Source organism: Nycticebus coucang, chromosome 18, assembly GCF_027406575.1.
Source record: "Nycticebus coucang isolate mNycCou1 chromosome 18, mNycCou1.pri, whole genome shotgun sequence".
Classification (NCBI taxonomy): Eukaryota; Metazoa; Chordata; class Mammalia; order Primates; family Lorisidae; genus Nycticebus; species Nycticebus coucang.
The window spans coordinates 50,574,444-50,598,771 of NC_069797.1; the positions used below are offsets into that span (position 1 = coordinate 50,574,444).

At 38.1% G+C, this 24,328-nt stretch overlaps 1 protein-coding gene across 7 annotated transcripts in view; it reads left to right on the forward strand.

Annotated features, from left to right (window-relative positions):
• The window catches only part of MBTD1 (mbt domain containing 1), a 93,713-nt gene that overhangs the window by 6,360 nt on the left and 63,025 nt on the right, over nucleotides 1–24,328 (forward strand). The gene's annotated exons all lie outside the window — the stretch shown is intronic.

Genomic DNA, 24,328 nt, shown 5'->3' on the forward strand with positions numbered 1-24,328 from the left:
TAGACTGTTGTCTTCTCCTGGGTATTTTTCAGTTTGTTTAAGTGAGTTATTGAGAATATTATTGCTTTCAGTTTCTTCTTGGTGGTAACATTGACATGAATTTAGTCATTCATACTGAAATTGTAGAAAACAAAAACCCAGTAAGCACATATCTTTACCATATCTTTTCCTCATAATAGTAAAGTTAGAAAGAATGAAGGCATTTCTGATTATGTTAATGAGTTTTATCACTGTACCAGACTCTGCTTTCCATCGTGATGGTGGAATGAGAAAAAGTCCTGTAGGTACTAAACAGCTCTTTAGCTCCTACTAAATTTAGTCATCACAGAGTGTCTATTAATTTCTGTATTTCTATTTTGAATTTTGTGATCTCATGTGAGCATCAAATTTAAGGTTTTAGAAAACATATATTCCATGGCTAAATATAAAACTTTGAAAATTATGTGAGCCACTGCTCCTAATTGGTTTGGATAGGGAAGAGTTGATTATTGCTGAGTTACTGAAATTATACATGTATACCAAAATCATACATGATATTATTAGCTGTTTGTATACTTACACCTGTATTTAAAATCTCAAATATTTTCTGTGATTTTTCCTAGAGAAATTTACAATTTTATTGGAACTCGTGGTTGATTATATCGTAAGATAATGGGTATACCCTTTAATTTCTTTGTAGACTTCATAGTGAGGAAGATTTTCTAGGTGATTACCGCTGGAAAGTGAAATTCTGTGATTTGTGATCCCTTCTTATGTTTTGTCACTATAAAAACTTGTTGTTTTATTTTTCATTATAAACATAATGTGCTGTTTAGAAAAAGAAAATAAATACAGAAAAGGTAGATTCATCTTCCCATCCCACCCACTCTGTTAAAAGCTTTGTTATATGTTCTTTCTAGGATGTTTCTGAATGCACATATAAGTAAAAAGATATATCTACCTATGTTGCCTACGCCAGTGCAGTTTCTTTTAATAAAAAGTAGATGATCATATTACATTTTATCATGCTATTATTTTGTGACTATACTATATTTATATTGTATTTTATGATTTGCTTTTCCACTCCATATTTACCTGTTGCTAATCTTTCATCTACTGGTGTTTGTATCTCCAGTTTTTCTCCTTTATATAATTACGTTAGGAAAGATCTTTCTACGTAGACTCTTATGTGCTTGTACAAGTATTTCTGAAGGATAGATTCCTAAAAGTGGAATAACTTGGTCAAAAGGCCATACTCATTTTAGTTTTCATAAGCAATGCCAAATCACTTTTCAAAAAGATGGTACAGGCTTACCTTTCTACCAAGTATAAATGAGCACTATTTCTCCCACATAAGTGTTTGCCAATAGCAGATGTCATCAATCTCTCAAATTTTACCAGTTTAATTTTTTTAATTTATTTCTATTTTTTTTTTAAATCCTATCTTTTTCTTGGCTTGTCTTTTTTTTTTTTTTTTGGCTAGGGCTGGGTTTGAACCCACCACCTCCAGCATATGGGGCCGGTGCCTTACTCCTTTGAGCCACAGGCACTGCCCCCATTTAATTTTTAAAAGTTACTGTATAGTTTATAAGAACTTTCATTCTTATAAGAGTAATATACGCACTGTATGGTACAATATTAAACAAAGCTGTAACTACTCCCCAAAAGGGTGCGTTGCAACAGTCCTTTTCTCATTCCACTTCAGCTCTGGTGAGACAACTACTTTCATTCTTTTAGCTCTTTTTGTCTATCTCTGTAATTCTAAATATTAGGCTTATTTATTGTGTGAATTTTAGACATTATCTATTGGCTTCCTTTGTGATGAATAAGGAGTTGCTATTTACACCCAAATATAAGGCAAGGTTTCCATTCCATTACCTTACGTTCAAAGTCTTCAGTAGTCATCAGATAACAATTTTCAGGTTTATTTTGAACAGTAAAAATGTTGAAGCGGGCACATTACCTGATATAGTTTTCTGTGCTTACGGAGGTTAGCTGACTGACACAATATTAAGAAAAAAACAGAAGGGAAGTTAAAATTTAAGATTATTCCAGTGACCCATTAGTGCTCATTGTAGCTTTGTAATCTTGCGAGAGTTGCTTAGCCTATTTGAGCTACTGCTGCTGCTTCTGTAAAATAGGGGTAATACGCATTGCAGGAGTTAAATGTGTTGCTACAGATTAAGTCCTTAGAATGTACCTAACACAAGCTAAGCATGCTATAAATATGAGTTGTGATAGTAATCATAACAGTTGTTTCACAGATCACTAACAAAAATGGTCCAAGGTATTTACAAATAAACTCCTATAGGACAAAAATGTGTTTCTGAAGCAAATTAGATGGAAAGACAACTTATTGTGGAAAACTGTGTTAGGTGATATAAAACCTGAATCTGATAATAAGTGTTTCAAAAAATGACAAAAGCAGTACAGTAGACCCTCCATAGTTGACCACCTTCCTACATTGTCCAGTTTCTTAAGTTGATCTAATTTTCACAGACTGAATATGTACCACATACAGCTGGCCCAGTTCCTTATGTTGGCTGCCTTCATATGTTGGCCTGTGTGTTACAGCCCCTTCAATGGTCACCTCGCTGGGTTTCTACTGTATATTTAAAGTGATTTTTAATATACTACTTAATGTGTATTTGTAGATTTTCATGTCGGGAGAATAATAGCGGCAGCCCTAGCTTTCCTACCCATCCTCCTATAAACCTAACAAGAGGCACATATAAATCACATGCCACACATCCCTTCAGCGTTACCAGGCAACAGATCACCACAATGTTCACGTTACTTAAAAGTAGGGAAATAATAAGAATTAAATTCGTCAATTTGCTTCATTTCTCTACCTATAAGTAAAAAGGTAATACGTACTTACAAGTAGAGAAATAAACTAAATACGTGAAGTATTAAAAATCACCCCCAAGAAAGAGAAAAATCCATACGAAGTTCCAACACACTGAACACAGGTCCAGAGTATAATATTTCATAGTTCCAGCTATAGAGAAGGACTTCAAATAAGCAGTACCAGAATTGATATTCTTAAATTATAAGCATTGCTTCATTGGGAGAGGGTAAAGACACAGAGCCTTGGAGGTAAGACAATGAAGAAAAAGAAGGAAGAGGAAAAGAAAGAAAAAACTAAACTCAGAGAGTGTCTTGGAACTAGGAATTCTCTCCATGAATATATAGAAAGGGAAAAAATGGATCACATTCATACAGAACTACTGTAAGAATAAGCAGAAAATTGTGAATCAAACATTTTAGCTAATGAAAATCTACCCATCCAAAAAGAAAAAAACACACACACAGCACAAAGCAGGAGAAAGTCAACATAAGTCTAAAAGTGAAAATAAACATCTTATAGCCAGTGTTTGGAGATATGAAAAGCAACATTAAGAAACATTTTGAAATTAAAAAATTCAGAACAGAAAGGAACAAAAAACATGAAGAAGGAACTAAAAATAGATTAAACTCCAGAAGAAAAAACAAAATTATACCACTAATGAAAACTAAAGTTTCCCACGGGACACATTCAAATGCAAATTTAATAAAAGGTATGGAAAAGCAGGAAAACAAGAGAATGAGATTTTTTTTAATTGACAGAAAGTTGAAATGGAAGACTGATCACAAAGAAAATGTGTGTAATTCATGTTCTTTAAGAAGAAAAATAATATTAAAAGTGAACCCAAGAAAAATTTCTGAAAGTGAAAGGAGACCTGAATTTATACAGCAGAAGTTCATATGAGAAGATGCATTCCAGGATAAATCATAGTAAAACCGTATGACTGTAGGCTTGGCACCTGTGGCTCAAGCAGCTAAGATACCAGCCACATACACCTGAGCTGGTGGGTTCAAATCCAGCCCAGGCCCACCAAACAACGATGGCTGCAACCGGAAAATAGCCAGGCCTTGTGTCGGGTGCCTGTAGTCCCAGCTACTTTGGAGGCAGAGGCAGGAGAATCACTTGAGCCCAGGAGTTGGAGGTTACTGTGAGCTGTGATGCCATAACACTCTACCCAGGGTGACAGCTTGAGGCTTTGACTCAAAAAATAAACAACAAAAAACTGTATGACTGTAAAGATAACAGTAAAATTCTGAGAGTTGTCAGGCAAAAAGACAATGACTTACAGAGATAAGATAATTAGAGGGCAGCGTCTGTGGCTCAGTGAGTAGGGTGCGCTGGCCCCATATACTGAGGGTGGCAGATTTGAACCCAGCCTCAGCCAAACTGCAACAAAAAAAATAGCTGGGCATTGTGGCAGGCGCTTGTAGTCCCAGCTACTTGGGAGGCTGAGGCAAGAGAATCGCTTAAGCCCAGGAATTGGAGGTTGCTGTGAGCCGTGACTACCGAGGGTGATAAAGTGAGATTCCTGTCTCAAAAAAAAGAATGAATTACTGTTATCAGATTTCTCAAAAGCAACATGCAAAGCATGACGGTAGAGTAGCATAAGAAAAGTAACTGCTAACCAAGGATTTTGTCTGCAGCCAACTGTCCTTCAAGTATCAAGACTATAGAAAAAACAGTTTTGAACATGCAAGAACTCGGAATACTGTCCTCACCTTTCCTAAGGAAACTCGCAAGAAATTAGCTTTATCTAAAAGGTGTTTGGGAGGGCCGGCGCCTGTGACTCCCTGCCCCCATATACCGAGGGTGGTGGGTTCGAACCCGGCCACGGCCAAACTGCAACAACAACAACAAAAAAGATGTTTGGGAAATTTCCTGCAGAAAGATTGACAGTATTTTGTATTTCATTTTGAGCTAAGAGTAAAACCACTAGTAGGAACACGTATAATAGAATAGTACATAAACATACTTATGTGTTCAGACAAAGTAGAAAGATTGCAACTAAAAATAACGGAGGGGAGAGAGAAATGAAAACTGGTAAGATTAATGATTTTAGTTTATTATAAGGAGGTTAGAGAATACCATTTAAAAAAGAAAGACCAGGCTTGGCAGCAGTAGCTCAGCGACTAGGGCACCAGCCACATACACCAGAGCTTGCGGGTTCAAACCCAACCCGGGCCTGCCAAACAACAAGAACTACAACCAAAAAATAGCCAGGCATTGTGGCGGGCACGATAGTCCCATCTACTTGGGAAGCTGAAGCAAGAGAATTACTTAAGCCAAAGAGTTTGAGGTTGCCGTGAGCTGTGACTCCACGGCGCTACCCAGGGTGACATAGTAAGACTCTGTCTCAAAAAAAAAAAAAAAGACCAATTAGAAAAGATTAGGTAAGAAAAAAGATAAGTAGGTACTGTAAAAGATGTTAATACAAAGATAAGCACTCGGGGTGGGGGGGAGGAATCAAACCTTTTAAACACTTAGAAAAATGTTTAAAGGGACAGAGAAAACCATCCTGGCATGGGGAAAACATGGTAGGATACTGTTATAAAATAATAAGACAGAATGGAGATGAAATATATCAGTCATATGAATGAAATTTCTCTACCTAGTCAAAAGAGAAAGATTTTTTAAATTGGCTCAAAAAGCAAAACCCAACTTTATAACAACAGACCTCACAAAGGCTAAAATTAAAGGGACAGGGCAGTGCCTGTGGCTCAGAGGAGTAGGGCACTGGCCCTATATGTTGGAGGTAGTGGGTTCAAACCCAGCCCAGACAGGAAAAAAAAAAAAGGGGACAGGCAAAGATAAACCAGGCGAATGGAAACCACAAGAAAGCAAGATTAGCAGTACAAGATGTCAAACCAAAAATGCATTAAATAAGACAAAGGAAGAATTTATAGTGCTAAAAATCAAGATTCACAACAAAGATGTAATGTATATACACCCAAAATTACAGCAACAATCTGTGTATAAATTCTAGGAAATGCAAGAAGAAATAAAAAGAAACACTAAAATTAGAAGACCTTGGCCTGGGTCAGCGACTGTAGCACAGTGGTTATGGCGCCGGCCATATGCATCGAGGCTGGTGGGTTTGAACCTGGCCCAGGCCAGCTAAATGACAACTGCAACAAATAGCTGGGCATTGTAGCAGACACATGTAGTCCCAGCTACTTGGGAGGCTGAGGCAAGAGAGTAGCTTAAGCCCAAGAGTTAGAGGTTGCTGTGAGCTGTGACACGACAGCACTCTACTGAGAGTGACAAAGACTCTTGTCTCAAGAAAAAGGGGGGAAGGGCAGCGCCTGTGGCTCAGTGAATAGGGTGCCAGCCCCCATATACTGGGTGGCAGGTTCGAACCTGGCCCTGGCCAAACTGCAACAAAAATATCCAGGCATTGTGGCGGGCGCCTGTAGCCCCAGCTACTTGGGAGGCTGAGGCAAGAGAATTGCCTAAGCCCAAGAGCTGGAGGTTGCTATGAGCTGGTGCTCTAAGGGCAAGAAAGTGAAACTGTCTCTTAAAAAAAATAATAAAATAAAATAAAAATAATGCTCATTTCAAAAACTGATTAAGTTTTAAAATAGTAATTACAAGTAAATTTTATATGTTTTACATGAATATAATGCAAGACCCTAATATTTATGTATAATGTCTTATAGCATAATAAAAAAATACATCTTGATGTAAGGTTTATGTTAGAAATATACGGTCATGGGCGGCACCTGTGGCTCAAGGAGTAAGGTGTCAGTCCCATATGCTGGAGGTGGTGGGTTCAAACCTAGCCCCTGCCAAAAACCAAAAAAAAAAAAAAAAGAAATATACGGTCATTCATTATTTGGGAATCTATATAATTCACCATGTTAATAGGTGTAAAGAGAAAAATCATGTTCTCTTTAGAGAACAAAAAAACCCCTGTGGCAAAATTCAATACTTCTTCCTAATAAAAACTTGTGAGAAAGTAGGAATAGATACTTCAACATAATTTTCTTCTCATTAATACATATACATAGTCCTTAATCCTAAAGTTAGATTCTTAATAAAAGATATCATGCACAGGAACAAAATAAGGATGCCCATTTCTCAGGGTTTAAGATCATAGAGAAATATGAGCCATAGAGGCATAACAATGAGGAAAGAAGAAATAAAAGTTAGTGATGATTGTTTTTCTGAAAAGCCCCAGAAAATCAGTAACAGAACTACCTCAAAATAATTCATCAAGATAGGAAATAAATGAATAAATCTTTATGTGCCAAAAAAAAGCCAGTTAAGACAATAGAACAAAAGAGAACAGTTACATTTATAATAGCAACAATAACACGATAACAGGTTGAGCATCCCTAATTCAAACACCTGAAGTCCATAATGCTCTAAAATTTGAAACAGACTGTGTGGGTGGCTGAGATAGTGATACCTTTGCTGTTGGATGGCTCAAATGTTGACAAACTTTGTTTCAAGCACAAAATTATAAAAGATAATTGCATAAAATTACCTTCAGGCTATGTGTGTAGTTTGTATGAAGTATACATGAATTTTTGGTTTTTGAGATAGGGTCTCTATTATTCACTGGAATACAATGTTATGATCTCATCCGCCTGCAGCCTCCAACTCCTTGGCTCCAGTGACCTTCCTGGCTCTGCCTACTGAGTAGTTGTGACTATAAGCATGCTCTACCATGCCTGGCTAATTTTACTATTTTTTAGGATAGGGTCTTACTATGTTGCCCAGGCTCAAGTGATCTTCCTGCCTTGGCTGCCCAAAATGCTGTAATTATAGGTGTGAGTCACCATGCCCAACACCTAAATGAATTTTGTATTTAGACTTGGGTCCCATCCCAAAGAAGCAAATATTCCAAAATATGAAACACTTCTGGTCCTAAGCTTTTCGAATAGGGGGATATTTGGCTTATACTTAAATTTCCAAGGAATTGCTTTCAACAAAAAATAAAACAACTTATGTGGAGCAAACGATAAAAAACATTCCTGAAAGACAGAGGTAGATTAAACAAATGGAAAGACATCCATGTGTTTTGGGGTTTTTTTTTCATTATTATTATTATTATTACCCTGTTTCCCCGAAAATAAGACATCCTCCGAAAATAAGATCTACGTACAGGAAAGATAAGACGTCCCCTGAAAATAAGACCTAGCGCATCTTTGGGAGCAAAACTTAATATAAGACACTGTCTTATTTTCGGGGAAGCAGTATTCTTTATTGTTGGGGATTCATTGAGAGTACAAGAAACCAGGTTAACACTGATTGCATTTGTTAGGTAAAGTCGCTCTTACAATCATGTCTTGCCCCTAAAAAGTGTGGCACACACCAAGGCCCCACCCCTCCCTCCTTCTTTCTCTCTCTGCTCTCCCCTTCCCCCACTCCCACCGTGACCTTAATTTAATTGTCTTAATTGTCCTCATATCAAAACTGAGTACATAGGATCCATGTGTCTAGATTCTTGTGATGTTTTACTAAGAATAATGTGTTCCACTTCCATCCAGGTTAATACAAAAGCTATAAAGTCTCCATTTTTTTTTCAATGGCTAGATAGGATTACATGGTATACATATACCACAGCTTGTTAATCCATTTCTGGGTTGGTGGGCATTTAGGCTGTTTCCACATTTTGGCAATTGTAAATTGAGCTGCAATAAACAGTCTAGTACAAGTGTCCTTATGATAAAAGTGGGCATTTAGGCTGTTTCCACATTTTGGCGATTGTAAATTGAGCTGCAATAAACAGTCTAGTACAAGTGTCCTTATGATAAAAGGATTTTTTTTCCTTCTGGATAGATGCCCAGTAATAGGATTGCAGGATCAAATGGGAGATCTAGCTTGAGTTCTTTGAGGGTTCTCCATACTTCCTTCCATTTTAAAAGATTGTATTAGTTTGCAGTCCCACCAGCAGTGTAAAAGTGTTCCCTTCTCTCCACATCCACGCTAGCATCTGCAGTTTTGAGATTTTGTCATGTGGGCCATTCTCGCTGGGGTTACATGGTATCTCAGGGTGGTTTTGATTTGCATTTCTCTAATAGATAGGGATGATGAACATTTTTTCATATGTTTGTTAGCCATTCGTCTGTCTTTAGAGAAGGTTCTATTCATGTCTCTTGGATATATGGGATTCTTGGCTTTTTTCATGTGGATTAATTTGAGTTCTCTATAGATCCTAGTTATCAAGTTTTTGTCTGATTCAAAATATGCAAATATCCTTTCCCATTGTGTAGGTTGTCTCTTTGCTTTGGTTGTTGTCTCCTTAGCTGTACAGAAGCTTTTCAGTTTAATGAAGTCCCATTTGTTTATTTTTGTTGTTGTTGCAATTGCCATAGCAGTCTTCTTCATGAAGTCTTTCCCCGGGTTGATACCTTTCACTGTTTTCCCTAAGCTTTCTTTGAGGATTTTTATTGTTTCATGCCTTAAATTTAAGTTCTTTATCCATCTTGAATCAATTTTTGTGAGTGGAGAAAGATACAGGCCCAGTTTCAGTCTTTACACGTGGATATCCAGTTGTCCCAGCACCATTTATTGAATAGGGAGTCTTTCCCCCAAGGTATATTCTTGTTTGGTTTATCCAAGATTAGGTGGTTGTAAGATGTTAGTTTCATTTCCTGGTTTTCTTTTCCATTCCAAGTGTCTGTGTCTCTATTTTTGTGCCAGTACCATGCTGTCTTGACCACTGCGGCCTTGTAATACAGCCTAAAATCTGGTATGGTGATGCCCCCAGCTTTGTTTTTTTATTTATTTATTTTTTATTGTTAGGGATTCATTGAGGGTACAATAAGCCAGGTTACACTGATTGCATTTGTTAGGTAAAGTCCCTCTTGCAATCATGTCTTGCCCCCAGAAGGTGTGGCACACACCAAGACCCCACCCCTTCCCTCCTTCCCTCTCTCTGCTTTTCCTCCCCCCCCCCATGACCTTAATTGTCATTAATTGTCCTCATATCAAAATTGAGTACATAGGATTCATGCTTCTCCATTCTTGTGATGCTTTACTAAGAATAATGTCTTCCACTACCATCCAGGTTAATACAAAGGATGTAAAGTCTCCATTTTTTTTAATAGCTGAATAGTATTCCTTGGTATACATACACCACAGTTTGTTAATCCATTTCTGGGTTGGTGGGCATTTAGGCTGTTTCCACATTTTGGCGATTGTAAACTGAGCTGCCAATAAACAGTCTAGTACAAGTGTCCTTATGATAAAAGGATTTTTTTCCTTCTGGGTAGATGCCCAGTAATGGGATTGCAGGATCAAATGGGAGGTCTAGCTTGAGTGCTTTGAGGTTTCTCCATACTTCCTTCCAGAAAGGTTGTACTAGTTTGCAGTCCCAACAGCAGTGTAAAAGTGTTCCCTTCTCTCTACATCCACGCCAGCATCTGCAGTTTTGAGATTTTGTGATGTGGCCCATTCTCACTGGGGTTAGATGGTATCTCAGGGTGGTTTCGATTTCCATTTCTCTAATAGATAGGGATGATGAACATTTTTTTATATGTTTGTGAGTTCTCTATAGATCCTAGTTATAAAGCTTTTGTCTTATTCAAAATGTGCAAATATCCTTTCCCATTGTGTAGGTTGTCTCTTTGCTTTGGTTGTTGTCTCCTTAGCTGTACAAAAGCTTTTCAGTTTAATGAAGTCCCATTTGTTTATTTTTGTTGTTGTTGCAATTGCCATGGCAGTCTTCTTCATGAAGTCTTTCCCCAGGCCAGTATCTTCCAGTGTTTTTCCTATGCTTTCTTTAAGGATTTTTATTCTTTCATTCCTTAAATTTAAGTGCTTTATCCATCTTGAATCAATTTTTGTGGGTGGAGAAAGGTGTGGGTCCAGTTTCAGTCTTTTACATGTAGACATCCAGTTCTCCCAGCACCATTTATTGAATAGGGAGTCTTTCCCCCAAGGTATGTTCTTGTTTGGTTTATCGAAGATTAGGTGATTGTAAGATGTTAGTTTCATTTCTTGGTTTTCTATTCGATTCCAAGTGTCTGTGTCTCTGTTTTTGTGCCAGTACCATGTTGTCTTGACCCCTATGGCTTTGTAGTATAGACTAAAATCAGGTATGCTGATGCCCCCAGCTTTATTTTTATTACTAAGAACTGCCTTAGCTATACGGGTTTTTTTCTGGTTCCATACAAAACGCGGAATCATTTTTCCCAATTCTTGAAAGTATGATGTTGGTATTTTGATAGGAATGGCATTGAATAGGTAGATTGCTTTGGGAAGTATAGACATTTTAACAATGTTGATTCTGCCCATCCATGAGCATGGTGTGTTCTTCCATTTGTTAAAATCCTCTGCTGTTTCCTTTCTGAGGATTTCATAATTTTCTTTATAGAGGTCCTTCACCTCCTTCGTTAGGTATACTCCTAGGTATTTCATTTTCTTTGAAACTATGGTGAATGGAGTTGTGTCCTTAATTAGTTTCTCATCTTGACTGTTATTGGCATATACAAAGGCTACTGACTTGTGGACATTGATTTTATATCCTGAAACATTACTGTATTTTTTGATGACTTCTAGGAGTCTTGTGGTTGAATCTTTGGGATTCTCTAAGTATAAGATCATGTCATCAGCAAAGAGGGACAGTTTGACCTCCTCTGATCCCATTTGGATTCCCTTTATTTCCTTGTCTTGCCTAATTGTATTGGCTAGAACTTCCAGCACTACGTTGAATAGTAAAGGTGACAGAGGACAACCTTGTCTGGTTCCAGTTTTCAGAGGAAAAGCTTTCAGTTTTACTCCATTCAGTAAAATATTAGCTGGGGGTTTGTCATAGATACCTTCAATCAGTTTAAGAAGTGCCACCTATGCCTATACTCTTCAGTGTTCTAATTAGAAAAGGATGTATCAAAAAAAAATAAAAAAGGAAAAGGATATATCGGGCGGCGCTTGTGGCTCAGTGAGCAGGGCGCCGGCCCCATATACCGAGGGTGGCGGGTTCAAACCCGGCCCCTGCCAAACTGCAACAAAAAAATAGCCAGGCGTTGTGGCAGGCGCCTGTGGTCCCAGCTACTCGGGAGGCTGAGGCAGGAGAATCGCAGAAGCCCAAGAGTTGGAGGTTGCTGTGAGCTGTGTGACGCCACTCTACTGAGGGCGATAAAGTGAAACTCTGTCTCTACAAAAAAAAAGAAAAGGATGTATCAAATGCTTTTTCTGCATCTATTGAGAGGATCATATGATTTTTATTTTTGCCTCTGTTAATATGGTGGATAATGTTTATGGACTTGCGTATGTTAAACCAGCCTTGCATCCCTGGGATGAAACCTACTTGATTATGATGTATGACTTTTTTGATGATAAGCTGTAATCTGTTGGCTAGGATTTTGTTGAGAATTTTTTGCATCTATATTCATGAATGAGATTGGTCTGAAATTCTCCTTTTTGGTTGGGTCTTTTCCTGGTTTTGGTATCAGGGTAATGTTTGCTTCATATAGAATGTGTTGGGGAAGATTCCTTCTTCCTCAATTTTTTGGAATAATTTCTGCAGTACAGGAATAAGCTCTTCCTTGAAGGTTTGAAAGATTCTGGTGTGAAGCCATCTGGACCAGGGCATTTTTGGTTGGAAGATTTTTTATTGTTTCTTTAATCTCAGTGCTTGAAATTGGTCTGTTCAGGAGCTCTATTTCTTCCTGGCTAAGTCTAGGGAGAGTTTGTGATTCCAAATACTGATCCATTTCCTTCACGTTGTCAAATTTCTGGGCATAGAGTTTCTGGTAGTATTCAGAGATGATCTCTTGTATCTCTGTGGGATCAGTTGTTATTTCCCTTTTATCATTTCTGATTGAGGTTACTAGAGAATTTACTTTTCTATTTCTCATTAGTCTGGCCAATGGTTTATCTATTTTATTAATTTTTTCAAAAAACCAACTCCTTGTTTCATTAATTTTCTGAATGATTCTTTTGTTTTCAATTTCATTGATCTCTGATTTGATTTTGGAGTTTTCTTCTACTAACATTAGGCTTAGATTGTTCTTCTTTTTCCAACTCCATAAGATGGCTTGTGAGTTTGTTGATGCGCTCTCTTTCTGTTTTTCGAATGTAGGCATCTAAAGCCATAAATTTTCCTCTCAAAACTGCTTTTGCAGTATCCCACAGGTTTTGGTAGCTTGTGTCTTCATTGTTGTTATGCTCAAGGAAGTTAATAATTTCCTGTTTAATTTCTTCCAGCACCCGTCTGTTATTAAATGGGTGTTTAATTTCCATGTCTTTGTGTGGGGTCGAACGTTTTTGTTAGAGTTGAGTTCCACCCTTAGTCCCTTATGGTCTTGAGAAGATACAAGGTAAAATTTCAGTTCTTTTGATTCTGTTGATATTTGTTTTGTGTACCAGGATGTGATCAATTTTGGAGAATGTTCCATGGGGTGATGAGAAGAATGTGTATTCTTTATCTTTGGGATGGAGTGTTCTATATGCGTCTATCAAGCACAGTTGTTCTAGGGTCTCATTTAAATCTCTCATATCTTTGTTTAATTTCTCTTTAGACGATCTGTCCCGCTCTGTAAGAGGAGTGTTAAAGTCTCCTGTTATTATGGTATTATCAGATATCATATTGCTCCGACTTAGTAAGGTCTGTTTCAAGAATCTGGGAGCATTTAAATTGGGTGCCTTGAATATTTAGAATTGAAACATCTTCTTGTTGTATTTTTCCCTTGACCAATATAAAGTGACCGTCTTTGTCTTTTTTGACTTTAGTTGCTTTAAATCCGCATGTATCTGAAAATAAGATTGCAACTCTTCTTTTCTTCTGAGTTCCATTTGCCTGAAAAATTGTTTTCCAACCCTTGACTCGAGCTTTAATTTGTCTTTTGAAGCCAGGTGTGTTTCTTGCAGACAGCAAATGGATGGCTTGTGTTTTTTAATCCGGTCAGCCAATCTGTGTCTCTTCAGTGGGGAATTCAAGCCATTAACATTTATTGAGATAATTGATAAGTGTGGTAGTATTCTATTCATCTCATTTTGTGAGAGTCCATTGCTTAGTTTTATCTTTTGCATAAGTGTGGAGGTTAGGTTCTGTCCTTTAATTTCTGAGTTTTTGCTTTGCTGCTGATCCATTGTGGTGGTCAGTGTGTAGAAGAGGTTAAAGTATTTCCTGTAGAGCTGGTCTTGTTGTGGCGAATTTCCTCAATGTTTGTATATCTCTAAATGATTTGATTTCTCTGCCAATTTTAAAGCTTAGCTTAGCAGGGTACAAAATTGTGGGCTGGAAATTGTTCTGTTTAAGTAGATTAAAAGTAGATGACCATTGTCTTCTTGCTTGGAAAGTTTCATTAGAGAAGTCTGCAGTCACTCTGATGGATTTGCCCCTGTAGGTCAACTGGCGCTTCCTTTTGGCAGCTTGCAGAATCTTTTCTTTTGTCTTGACTTTGGACCGGTTCATCACAATGTGTCTTGGAGAAGCTCGGTTAGAGTTGAGGCGACCTGGGGTCCGATATCCCTCTGAAAGCAGTGTGTCAGAATCTTTGGTGATATTTGGGAAATTTTCTTTTATAATATTCTCTAGTATGGCTTTCATTCCTCTGGGGCATTCTTCTTCCCCTTCTGCGATTCCTATAACTTGTAAGTTGGAACGCTTCAGAAGGTCCCATAATTCTGGGAACGTTCTGCTTTCTCTCTCTTCTTTTCTGCCTCTTTTACTATCTGAGTTATCTCAAGAACTTTGTCTTCTACCTCTGAAATTCTTTCTTCTGCATGGTCTAACCTGTTGCTGATACTTTCCATTGCATCTTTATGTTCCCTAATTGACTGCTTCAGTTCCTTCAGCTCTGCTATATTCTTTCTATATTCTTCATATCGTTCATCTCTTATTTGATTCTGTTTTTGATTTCCTTTTGGTTATTTTCCACTTTATTAGCAGTTTCCTTCATTGTTTTCATCATGTGTATTCTAAATTCCCTTTCTGTCATTCCTAACATTTCTTTATAGGTGGAATCCTCTGCAGTAGCTATCTCATGGTCCCTTGGAGGGGTTGTTCTGGACTGGTTCTTCATGTTGCCTGGAGTTTTCTGCTGATTCTTCCTCATGAGTGATTTCTTGTATCTGTTTCCTTGCCCTAATTTTCCTTTCACTTCCTCTTGCTCTTTAAGTTCCTGTGCCAGTTTTCCACTGTTTTTGTCCTCCTCTTGGGGTCCAGACGTCTCTCCCTGACTCCCTGTATCCTCAAAGGGATGATTATAGGCAGATCCCACCAGCCAGAGATGCCTGGAGTCTTATCTCCCCAGACTCACGGTGCCCAGATGAGAGGAAGCTATTACTCGGCCCCCAGCTTTGTTTTTATTGCTCTGTTTTTTGTTTTTGTTTTTAGAGACAAGAGTCTCACTTTGTTACCCTCAGTAGAGTGCTATGATGCCACAGCAACCTCTAGCTGGTGGGCTTAGGCGACTCTCTTGTCTCAGCCTCCCAACTAGCTGGGACTATAGTGGCCCGGCTATTTTTTGTTGCAGTTTGGCCGAGTCCAGGTTTGAACCCTCCACCTTCGGTATATGGGGCCAGTGCCCTACCCACTGAGGCACAGGCACTGCCCCCATGTGTCCTTGATAAAAGTATCTCATCGTCAAGATGTCACTTCTTTCTAAGTTAATTAAAAAATTTAATGAGATCCTAGTGAAAATTTTTTGGTGTAGCACCAAATTAGTTAATATTGAAGTTCATTTGGAAAAATAAACATGCAAGAGTATTAAAACACATTAAATGTGAAAAACTTTGAGGGGGGGGTCTAGCCCTACCACACACCAAAATATACTTGAAATTCTTTGTAATTCAAAAAGCAAGACATTGGCATGTGAATAGACAGGCCAGTGATATGATATGATATTCAGAAATAGCAATACTACATATGGAAACATCGTATTTAAAGTGATATGATATTTCAAGTCACTGAGACATATGTGGACATTTTATTTTTATAAATAATGTTTGTCTAACTAGATAGCCATTTGCTTTTTTTTTTTTTTTTTCTTAAGACTAATAGAGTGAGGCAGTGGGAGTGGAGAAGGAACAAAAGAATCTGTAACTCGTTGTGGTCAGTTAGTCGTAAACACCACTGTTCTCTGAGCAGTCAAACTAGCCACTTGGAAAAAAGATAATATTGAAGCCATTCTTCACACCATAAATAAGAATAAGCTACAGACAGATCAGCAATCTAAATATAAAAATGTACAAATAAAAAGGAAATGCAAGTGAACTTATCTGTATGTGGCTTAGGGAAAAATTTTAACACCAACTCATCGAGGTACAATGAAAGGAAGTGCTATTAAATGCTGGGAGCAGTGGTTTAGGCCTGTAATCCTAGCACTCCAGGAGGCTGAGGAGGGTAGATTACTTGAGCTCACCAGTTCGAGACCAGTCCAAGCAAAAACGAGACCTTGTCTCTACTAAAATAGAAAAACTGAGGCAAGAGGATTGCTTGAACCCAAGAGTTGGAGGTTGCTGTGAGCTATGATGCCATTGCACTCTTAACTGGGCAACAACTCGAGACTCTGTCTCAAAAAAAAAAAAAGTGCTAATAAGTTTTGTTGTAAAAATAATTTTTTTGAATAGATGCAGCAGCTCGACAGCTGTAATCCTAGCACTTTGGGAGGACAAGATGGAATCATTTGAGGCCAGGAGTTTGAGACTAGCCTGGGCAACAAAGCAAGACCCTGTCTCTATTAAAAAAAAAAAAAAAAATTAGCTAGGCATGTATTCCCAGCTACTTGGGGAACAACAAAGCAAGACCCTGTCTCTATTTAAAAAAAAAAAAAAATTAGCTAGGATGATGGGGGAGACTAAAAACCCAAAAATTAGCTAGGCATGTATTCCCAGCTACTTGGGAGGCTGAGGCAAGAGGATTGCTTGAGCCCAAGATGTGAACTACATCTCTGCATTCTAGCCAAGGTGAAAAAGTGAGACTCTGTCTCAAAAAATATATATATATAATTGCATGGCAAAGAAACGATGAGTAATTTGCTGTATATACTGGTAATATATACGTTATATACAGGTAAAGGGTAAATGTAAATTTCTAATTACAATTAACTTTTTAAAAAACTTAAAACTAAAAACCCTAACCAAAAAGGGCAAAAGACTCAGTATAAAAGAACACTGAACACACAGATCTTGAGTTTTAATACAGCTTCACACTAATAAAGACTAGAATTCCTTGGATAAATTGTTGGTTTCAGGCCTAGAGTAGCACAGATACAAAAGGAGCCTGGAATATCTTGATTTGGCGGAAAGTCAGTATTCACATGTTGATGTAGCCTGTCAAAAGGCATAGGAGCAAGTTCAGGGAGATCTAATGGCAGACTCTGGGATGATTTTGAGCCCCAGGGTAATTAAGAATAGTGATGAATTATTCACTGGGGAAAAATAGGAGTTAGTGAATTCATACTAATAACGAATAAGGATGGTGGGGGAGACTAAAAACCCAAAGCAAATCAAACCAAACTTACTTGAAATCAGTAATATAGCCACATTGAAGGAGGGGAAAAAAATAATCCAGGTTAACTCTTAAACTCAATATTCAGTCTGGGGAGAGGTCGCTGCAGAGAAACACTGATTTATAGCACTACAGATGTGGTGCTTTGATTCAAATGTATCAAGGACATATCAAGTAGATATGTTGATTTTTGTCGTGAGTCGGTATTTTCACTGTGAAAGAAAAGACATTGTGATGTGGGAAAGGTAGTAAAAAGGTATGTGGGAATGACTGTAATTGGAGGTTTCAGTTGAACTCATAATTTTCTAAAATACATGTGCGTATGTCACATACATGGGTGTATATCCTTACTCTGTCCAGTGAAGAGGCCCAAAAGCAAAGAGATATCCAACAGCAATAAGCACATGGAGCACCTAGGTCTTTATTCTAAAATCAATCCCCACTTAAAGAAACCAGAGTTCTTTGGAGAAATTTTTGATTCCAGGGCTGAGACAGAGAAATGATTATAAGTGTGGAATATCTTGTTATGCCAGAAATTAAGGAATTGCTTTAAAAAAAAAAAAAAACGATAAGGCATGACAGAATGACACAGGAGTCAGCTTGAAGGGCCTCCCATGGGCCCAGTCTGGGACTGTACTGAAGTAATTAAGGACAGTAATGAAGAGTATAAATCCATGAGTGGGAGTTGATACCCAGAATAGATAAAAGTACTGAGTAATGAATATGGAGGGAATGAGGCCAGGCGTGGTGGCTCACACCTGTAATTCTAGAACTCTGGGAGGCCAAGGCTGACGATCACTTGAGCTTACGAGTTCAAGACCACCTCTGAGCTAGAGTGAGAGCCTGTCTCTAAAAACAGCTGAGTGTTGTGAGTGAGTCCTATAGTCCCTCAACCAGAGGAATTGCTTGGGCCCAAGAGTTTAAGGTTGCTATGAGCGATGACACTACATCACTCTACCAGGGGCAACAAAGTGAGACTCTGTCTCAAAAAAAGAAAAAAACAGATGGAGAGAATGCTGGGGTTGGAAAATCATCATAGTTAAAACTGGGCAAGTATCATTGGATGTTAAATCTGGAGTCAAATTCTGATGAGCAGAATATTTGCATGGTTTTTGTCTCTCCATAGATTTCCTTATTAAAAGAAGGAAAATAGTAAAAGTACAGTGGAGAAACCAAACCATACCTAGATCAGATAGGATGACCAAGAAGGGACAGATGGACATCATGCCTCTGGATTTGATACCCTGAGAAAGACAGCGTCAGTTAGGAAGTACAGCTTGAAACTAATCATGAGAAAACCCCAAACCCAAAATGAGGAAATTCTTGTATTTTAAAAAAAGGGAAGAAATCTGTGCAGAAGCATTGCAAATAATTTTTATAAATACTCTGTTCTCAAGGAGGGAAGTATAAGTCCTTGGTCCTTCTTTTTTTCTTTCTTTTTTTTAATTATTCATTTATTTTATTGTTGGGGATTCATTGAGGGTACAATAAGCCAGGTTATACTGATTACATTTGTTAGGTAAAGTCCCTCTTGCAATCGTGTCTTGCCCCCAAAAGATGTGACACACACCAAGGCCCCAACCCCCTCCCTCCTTTCCTCTCTCTGCTCTTCCTTTCCCCACCCCCTCCCTCCTCCTTTCTCTTTCTGCTCTCCCCTTCCCCCACTCTCACCGTGACCTTAATTGTCATTAATTGTCCTCATATCAAAATTGAGTACATAGGATTCATGCTTCTCCATGGTTGTGATGCTTTACTAAGAATAATGTCTTCCACTTCCATCCAGGTTAACATGAAGGATGTAAAGTCTCCGTTTTTTTAATGGCTGAATAGTATTCCATGGTATACATATACCACAGCTTGTTAATCCATTCCTGGGTTGGTGGGCATTTAGGCTGTTTCCACATTTTGGCGATTGTAAATTGAGCTGCAGTAAACAGTCTAGTACAAGTGTCCTTATGATAAAAGGATTTTTTTCCTTCTGGGTAGATGCCCAGAAATGGGATTGTAGGATCAAATGGGAGGTCTAGCTTGAGTGCTTTGAGGTTTCTCCATACTTCCTTCCAAAAGGGTTGTACTAGTTTGCAGTCCTACCAGCAGTGTAAAAGTGTTCCCTTCTCTCCACATCCACGCCAGCATCTGCAGTTTTGAGATTTTGTGATGTAGCCCATTCTCACTGGGGTTAGATGATCTCTCAGGGTGGTTTTGATTTCCATTTCTCTAATAGATAGGGATGATGAACATTTTTTCATATGTTTGTTAGCCATTCGTCTATCTTTAGAGAAGGTTCTATTCATGTCTCTTGCCCATTGATATATGGGATTCTTGGCTTTTTCCGTGTGGATTAATTTGAGTTCTCTATAGATCCTAGTTATCGAGCTTTTGGTCTGATTCAGAATGTGCAAATATCCTTTCCCATTGTGTAGGTTGACTCTTTGCTTCGGTTTTTGTCTCCTTAGCTGTACAGAAGCTTTTCAGTTTAATGAAGTCCCATTTGTTTATTTTTGTTGTTGTTGCAATTGCCATGGCAGTCTTCTTCATGAAGTCTTTCCCCAGGCCAGTATCTTCCAGTGTTTTTCCTATGCTTTCTTGGAGGATTTTTATTGTTTCATGCCTTAAATTTAAGTCCTTTATCCATCTTGAATCAGTTTTTGTGAGTGGGGAAAGGTGTGGGTCCAGTTTCAGTCTTTTACATGTGGATCTCCAGTTCTCCCAACACCATTTATTGAATAGGGAGTCTTTCCCCCAAGGTATGTTCTTGTTTGGTTTATCAAAGATTAGGTGATTGTAAGATGTTAGTTTCATTTCCTGGTTTTCTGTTCAAGTCCAAGTGTCTATGTCTCTATTTTTGTGCCAGTACCATGCTGTCTTGACCACCATGGCTTTGTAGTACAGCCTAAAATCTGGTATGGTGATGCCCCCAGCTTTATTTTTATTACTAAGAACTGCCTTAGCTATACGGGTTTTTTTCTGGTTCCATACAAAACGCAGAATCATTTTTTCCAAATCTTGAAAGTACGATGTTGGTATTTTGATAGGAATGGCATTGAATAGGTAGATTGCTTTGGAAAGTGTAGACATTTCAACAATGTTGATTCTTTCCACCCATGAGCATGGTATGTTCTTCCTTTTGTTAATATCCTCTGCTATTTCTTTCTTAGGATTTCATAATTTTCTTTATAGAGGTCCTTTACCTCCTTCGTTAGGTATTTCATTTTCTTTGAAACTATGGTGAAGGAAGTTGTGTCCTTAATTAGCTTCTCATCTTGACAGTTACTCGTGTATACAAAAGTTACTGACTTGTGGACATTGATTTTATATCCTGAAACATTACTGTATTTTTTGATGACTTCTAGGAGTCTTGTGGTTGAGTCTTAAAGCTCTGATTTATAGGTAAAAGGCTTGACGTATATAAAGTATTCACAAATGTTTGAAGTGGAGAAAAATAGAGGAATAAATGAGGCAAAATGCTAATAATTGGCCAATCAATGTAAAGGGTATCCAGATGTTCTTTGTGTTATTAGAACTTACATAAAATACAATTTGTAAGTAAAAAGTAAAATATTTTACATTAAAAACCTTAAAGTACAAAACGATCTTATAATAGAGGACAGTAATTTATATTTAATAAACTTAGTTTATATAAGTAGACATTTGCTCTTTTTATCTTCATCCCCAAACTTTTTAGCAAGTTGATCAAAAAATTCCCTTCTTTTTCTAAAAATCTTACTGGGAAGTGAGAAATCAGCTTGTTTTCATCTTTACTTACTTCCTTGCCTTATCTCTCCAATTTTGGTTATACATCAGTGTTCATACAATATGTAAATAGTATTAAGTGTTGCTCAGCCACTCACTGTACTTTTTCCTCTCTGATACAACTTTTTTCCTAAAGTTAATAATTGTCTCTTGTTTTCATTTGGTTGGTGTTAGAAGTGTCTATTGCCTTTTTTCACATGTTCCAACAAACTGTCAAACACAAAGATTCATTTTTTTCCAACAGCCCTTCCAGAGCCATCATAATCCTCCTCTGGTGTAGTCTCGTTGCTTTCTAGGTCTGCTATATAGCTATAATCCTGAAATACCCTGTTTCTTTTTTTTTTTTTTTTTTAAACCGGAAAATTAAGGAATGCTTTACTGGTTTTACACCTGATATAAAAAAAAAAAAAAAAAGACAGGTTTTGGCTTAAGTCAGGAACTGAGAAAAGATTTTTCATTTAAGCATTGATTGAAAAGATTGCGGAAAGCAAGTCTGCTAATAGATAAGTCTGGATGGCTCTGAAGGCACATTTCTTTCCCTCCTCTGGTAGCTTAGCAGGGAGCTGGTTCAGTAGGACTGAGGCTGTCTGCAGAAGGATAGCTAGGCCACTGGCTGATGCCAATGTTCCTAGTGGGTAGAGCCTTAAGACTGTTCCCAAGGCCCTTGGTATAAGACAACTGTACTAGCCTTTGTGTTTTTCCTGGATGTTATTTTTTTTTTGTTTTTTGGGGTTTTTTGCAGCTTTTTTTTTTTGGCCAGGGCTAGCTTTGAACCCGCCACCTCTGGCATATGGGGCCGGTGCCCTGTTCTTCTGAGCCACAGGCACCGCCTTAGTATGTTTTGATGTATTTTTTGCTTGTCAGAGAAACTAGGTCTTCCCTACTCTTTCTTAGTTCAATTGGTAGATACATAACACAGTGAGCAGGCAAAGTCCTTTTCCCTTACGTTTTTTGTGGCCTGTCTAGTCCTTTGCCTCAGGCTGGTCCCAGGGACTTTGGCCAAGGTATGTTCAAAACCTCCTTTGCCAGGTCTATGTTATGACATACTGAGCGTTCGGGGTACTCTGTGCACTCCATCAGTAAATCCTGAGTTATAGATATACCAAGTGGTGCTAGTGGTTTATCTCTATGACTCTGTGGTGCCCCTCTCCACCTCCAAGCACAATAAATCCCTAGGATAAACCCCTTGCTAAAATAAAGCATGCATGCCATAATTTTAGCAAAAAATCCAGGAATATTGAAATTATTTAAGCCACTTACATCTGGTTTTAATTGTGCCAATAGCAGTGGTGTTCATTGGAACAGATCAAAGATTATGTACAACATCCTGATGAAGCATAAACCAAATGAGGAAAATGCTTACTAAACATTGTCAAAGTAAGTGAATTTAACTTAGACAAGATACACCATGTGTTGGAAAAGTTAGTCAAAACTAAAGAATAGCCTAAAGCAAAGAGCAATTTGTGGCCTTTGTGGGAAAATTAAATTTACTTTGAAATTTCAGTAGTCACAGTTTTTTGTATAAACTGCTCTTTTATTTATTTATTTATTTTTTTGAGACAGAGTCTTAAGCTGTCACCCTGGGTAGAGTGCTATGGTGTTACAGCTCACAGCAACCTCAAACTCTTGAGCTTAAGCAATTCTCTTGCCTCAACCTAACAAGTAGCTGGGACTACAGGTGCCCGCCACAACACCTGGCTATTTTTTTTGTTGTTGCAGTTGTCATTGTTGGTTTAGCTGGCCCAGGCTGGGTTGAACCTGCCAGCATTGGTGTCTGTGGCTGGCACCCCACCCACTGAGCTATGGGTGCCGTTGGCAGTAGAAATTGTTCTTTACTATTACTAATGTTAGGAAAGCTTCACACACACACACACCCAAAATTTCTTTTTCGAAAGCATGTTTTTAATATTAGAGAAAATAATTCTTTTAAAACGAAATATTTAACAAGATGACTTTCAAATAAAATATGTGGAAATTAAAGCAAAGAAGCTCAACTTTTTTTTTTTTTTTTTTTTTTGAGATAGAGTCTCACCGTAGAGTGCTGTGGCATCAGTCTTGCTCAAAACAACCTTAAACTCTCAGGCTCAAGTGATTCTCTTGTCTCATCTTCCTGAGAAGCTGGGACTACAGGTGCTGGCCTTATAGATGAAGGTCTCACTCTTGCTCAGGCTGGTCTTGAACTCCTGAGTTCAGGTGATCCACTCACCTCAGCCTTCCAGAGTGCTTGGATAACAGAAGAGACCCACTGTGCCCAGTTTTTATTTTTCTTGCCTTATTCCGTTGGCTAAAGACCTTGAGTGGCAATAATGGACATTCTCGTCTGCAGCACACTGATCACCACTAAACTCTTTGGTCTCAAATCAACAGCATTGATGGGGGTTGAGTCGGTGATGGAGGTTGGGAGTAAGTTGCCTGTGAGCTCCTTCCAGCACCCGCCAGAATACCCTGTGATTGTTGCCTTAGAAAGTCCCTTTACTTCTTCCCTGTGTTGGATCATTTAGTTCTAAATCAGTTGTCATCCTTTTTCTTGGTTATTTTGATGTCATAGTGAAGGATAGATATCTTCTAGTAATTTCCTACAAAAAAGTGAACACGAGCACCAAATTTTTTGAGGGAACATCAGGGGTGATATCTGAAAATAACTTTATTCTACCATTAGAATTGGTTGATAATTTGGCTGAATATAGTTTTTTAATAGCTTTATTAAAATAAAATTTGACAAAATTAACCTACACATATTTTAAAGTATACAATGTGGTAAGTTTTTTTTTTGTTTGTTTTTTGAGACAGAGTCTCACTTTGTCTCTATGGTAGCATAGCTCACAGCAACTTCAAACTCTTGGGCTCAAGCAGTTCTCTTGCCTCAGCCTCCCAAGTAGCTGGGACTACAGGCACTCACCACAATGCCCGGCTGTTTTTTTTGTTGTATTTGTCTTTATTGTTTACCCGGGCCGGGTTTGAACCTGCCAATTCCGGTGTATGTGGCTGGCACCCTAACCATTGAGCTACAGGCGTTGGGCCAGACATACGCTTTCATTTCTCTTAGTTACATACTTAGGAGTAGAGTCAGTGCTAGATGGTATATGTTTAGTTTTTTTAAGAAACTGCTAGTTTTCCAAAGTGCTTATGCCATTTTATGTTCCTGTCTACAGTGTAAGAGTTCCATTTGCCATACGGACTGTAGATTTTTTTGTCATTTTGACCAGTCTAATAGGTAACAACAGTATCTCATGATTTTAATTTTCATTTGGCCAATGTAGTTGAGCATCTTTTCTTGTCTTTATTTGCCATCTGTGTATCTTCTTTGAATTGACAGTTCAAAGATCTAACTTAGATCTTTTGTA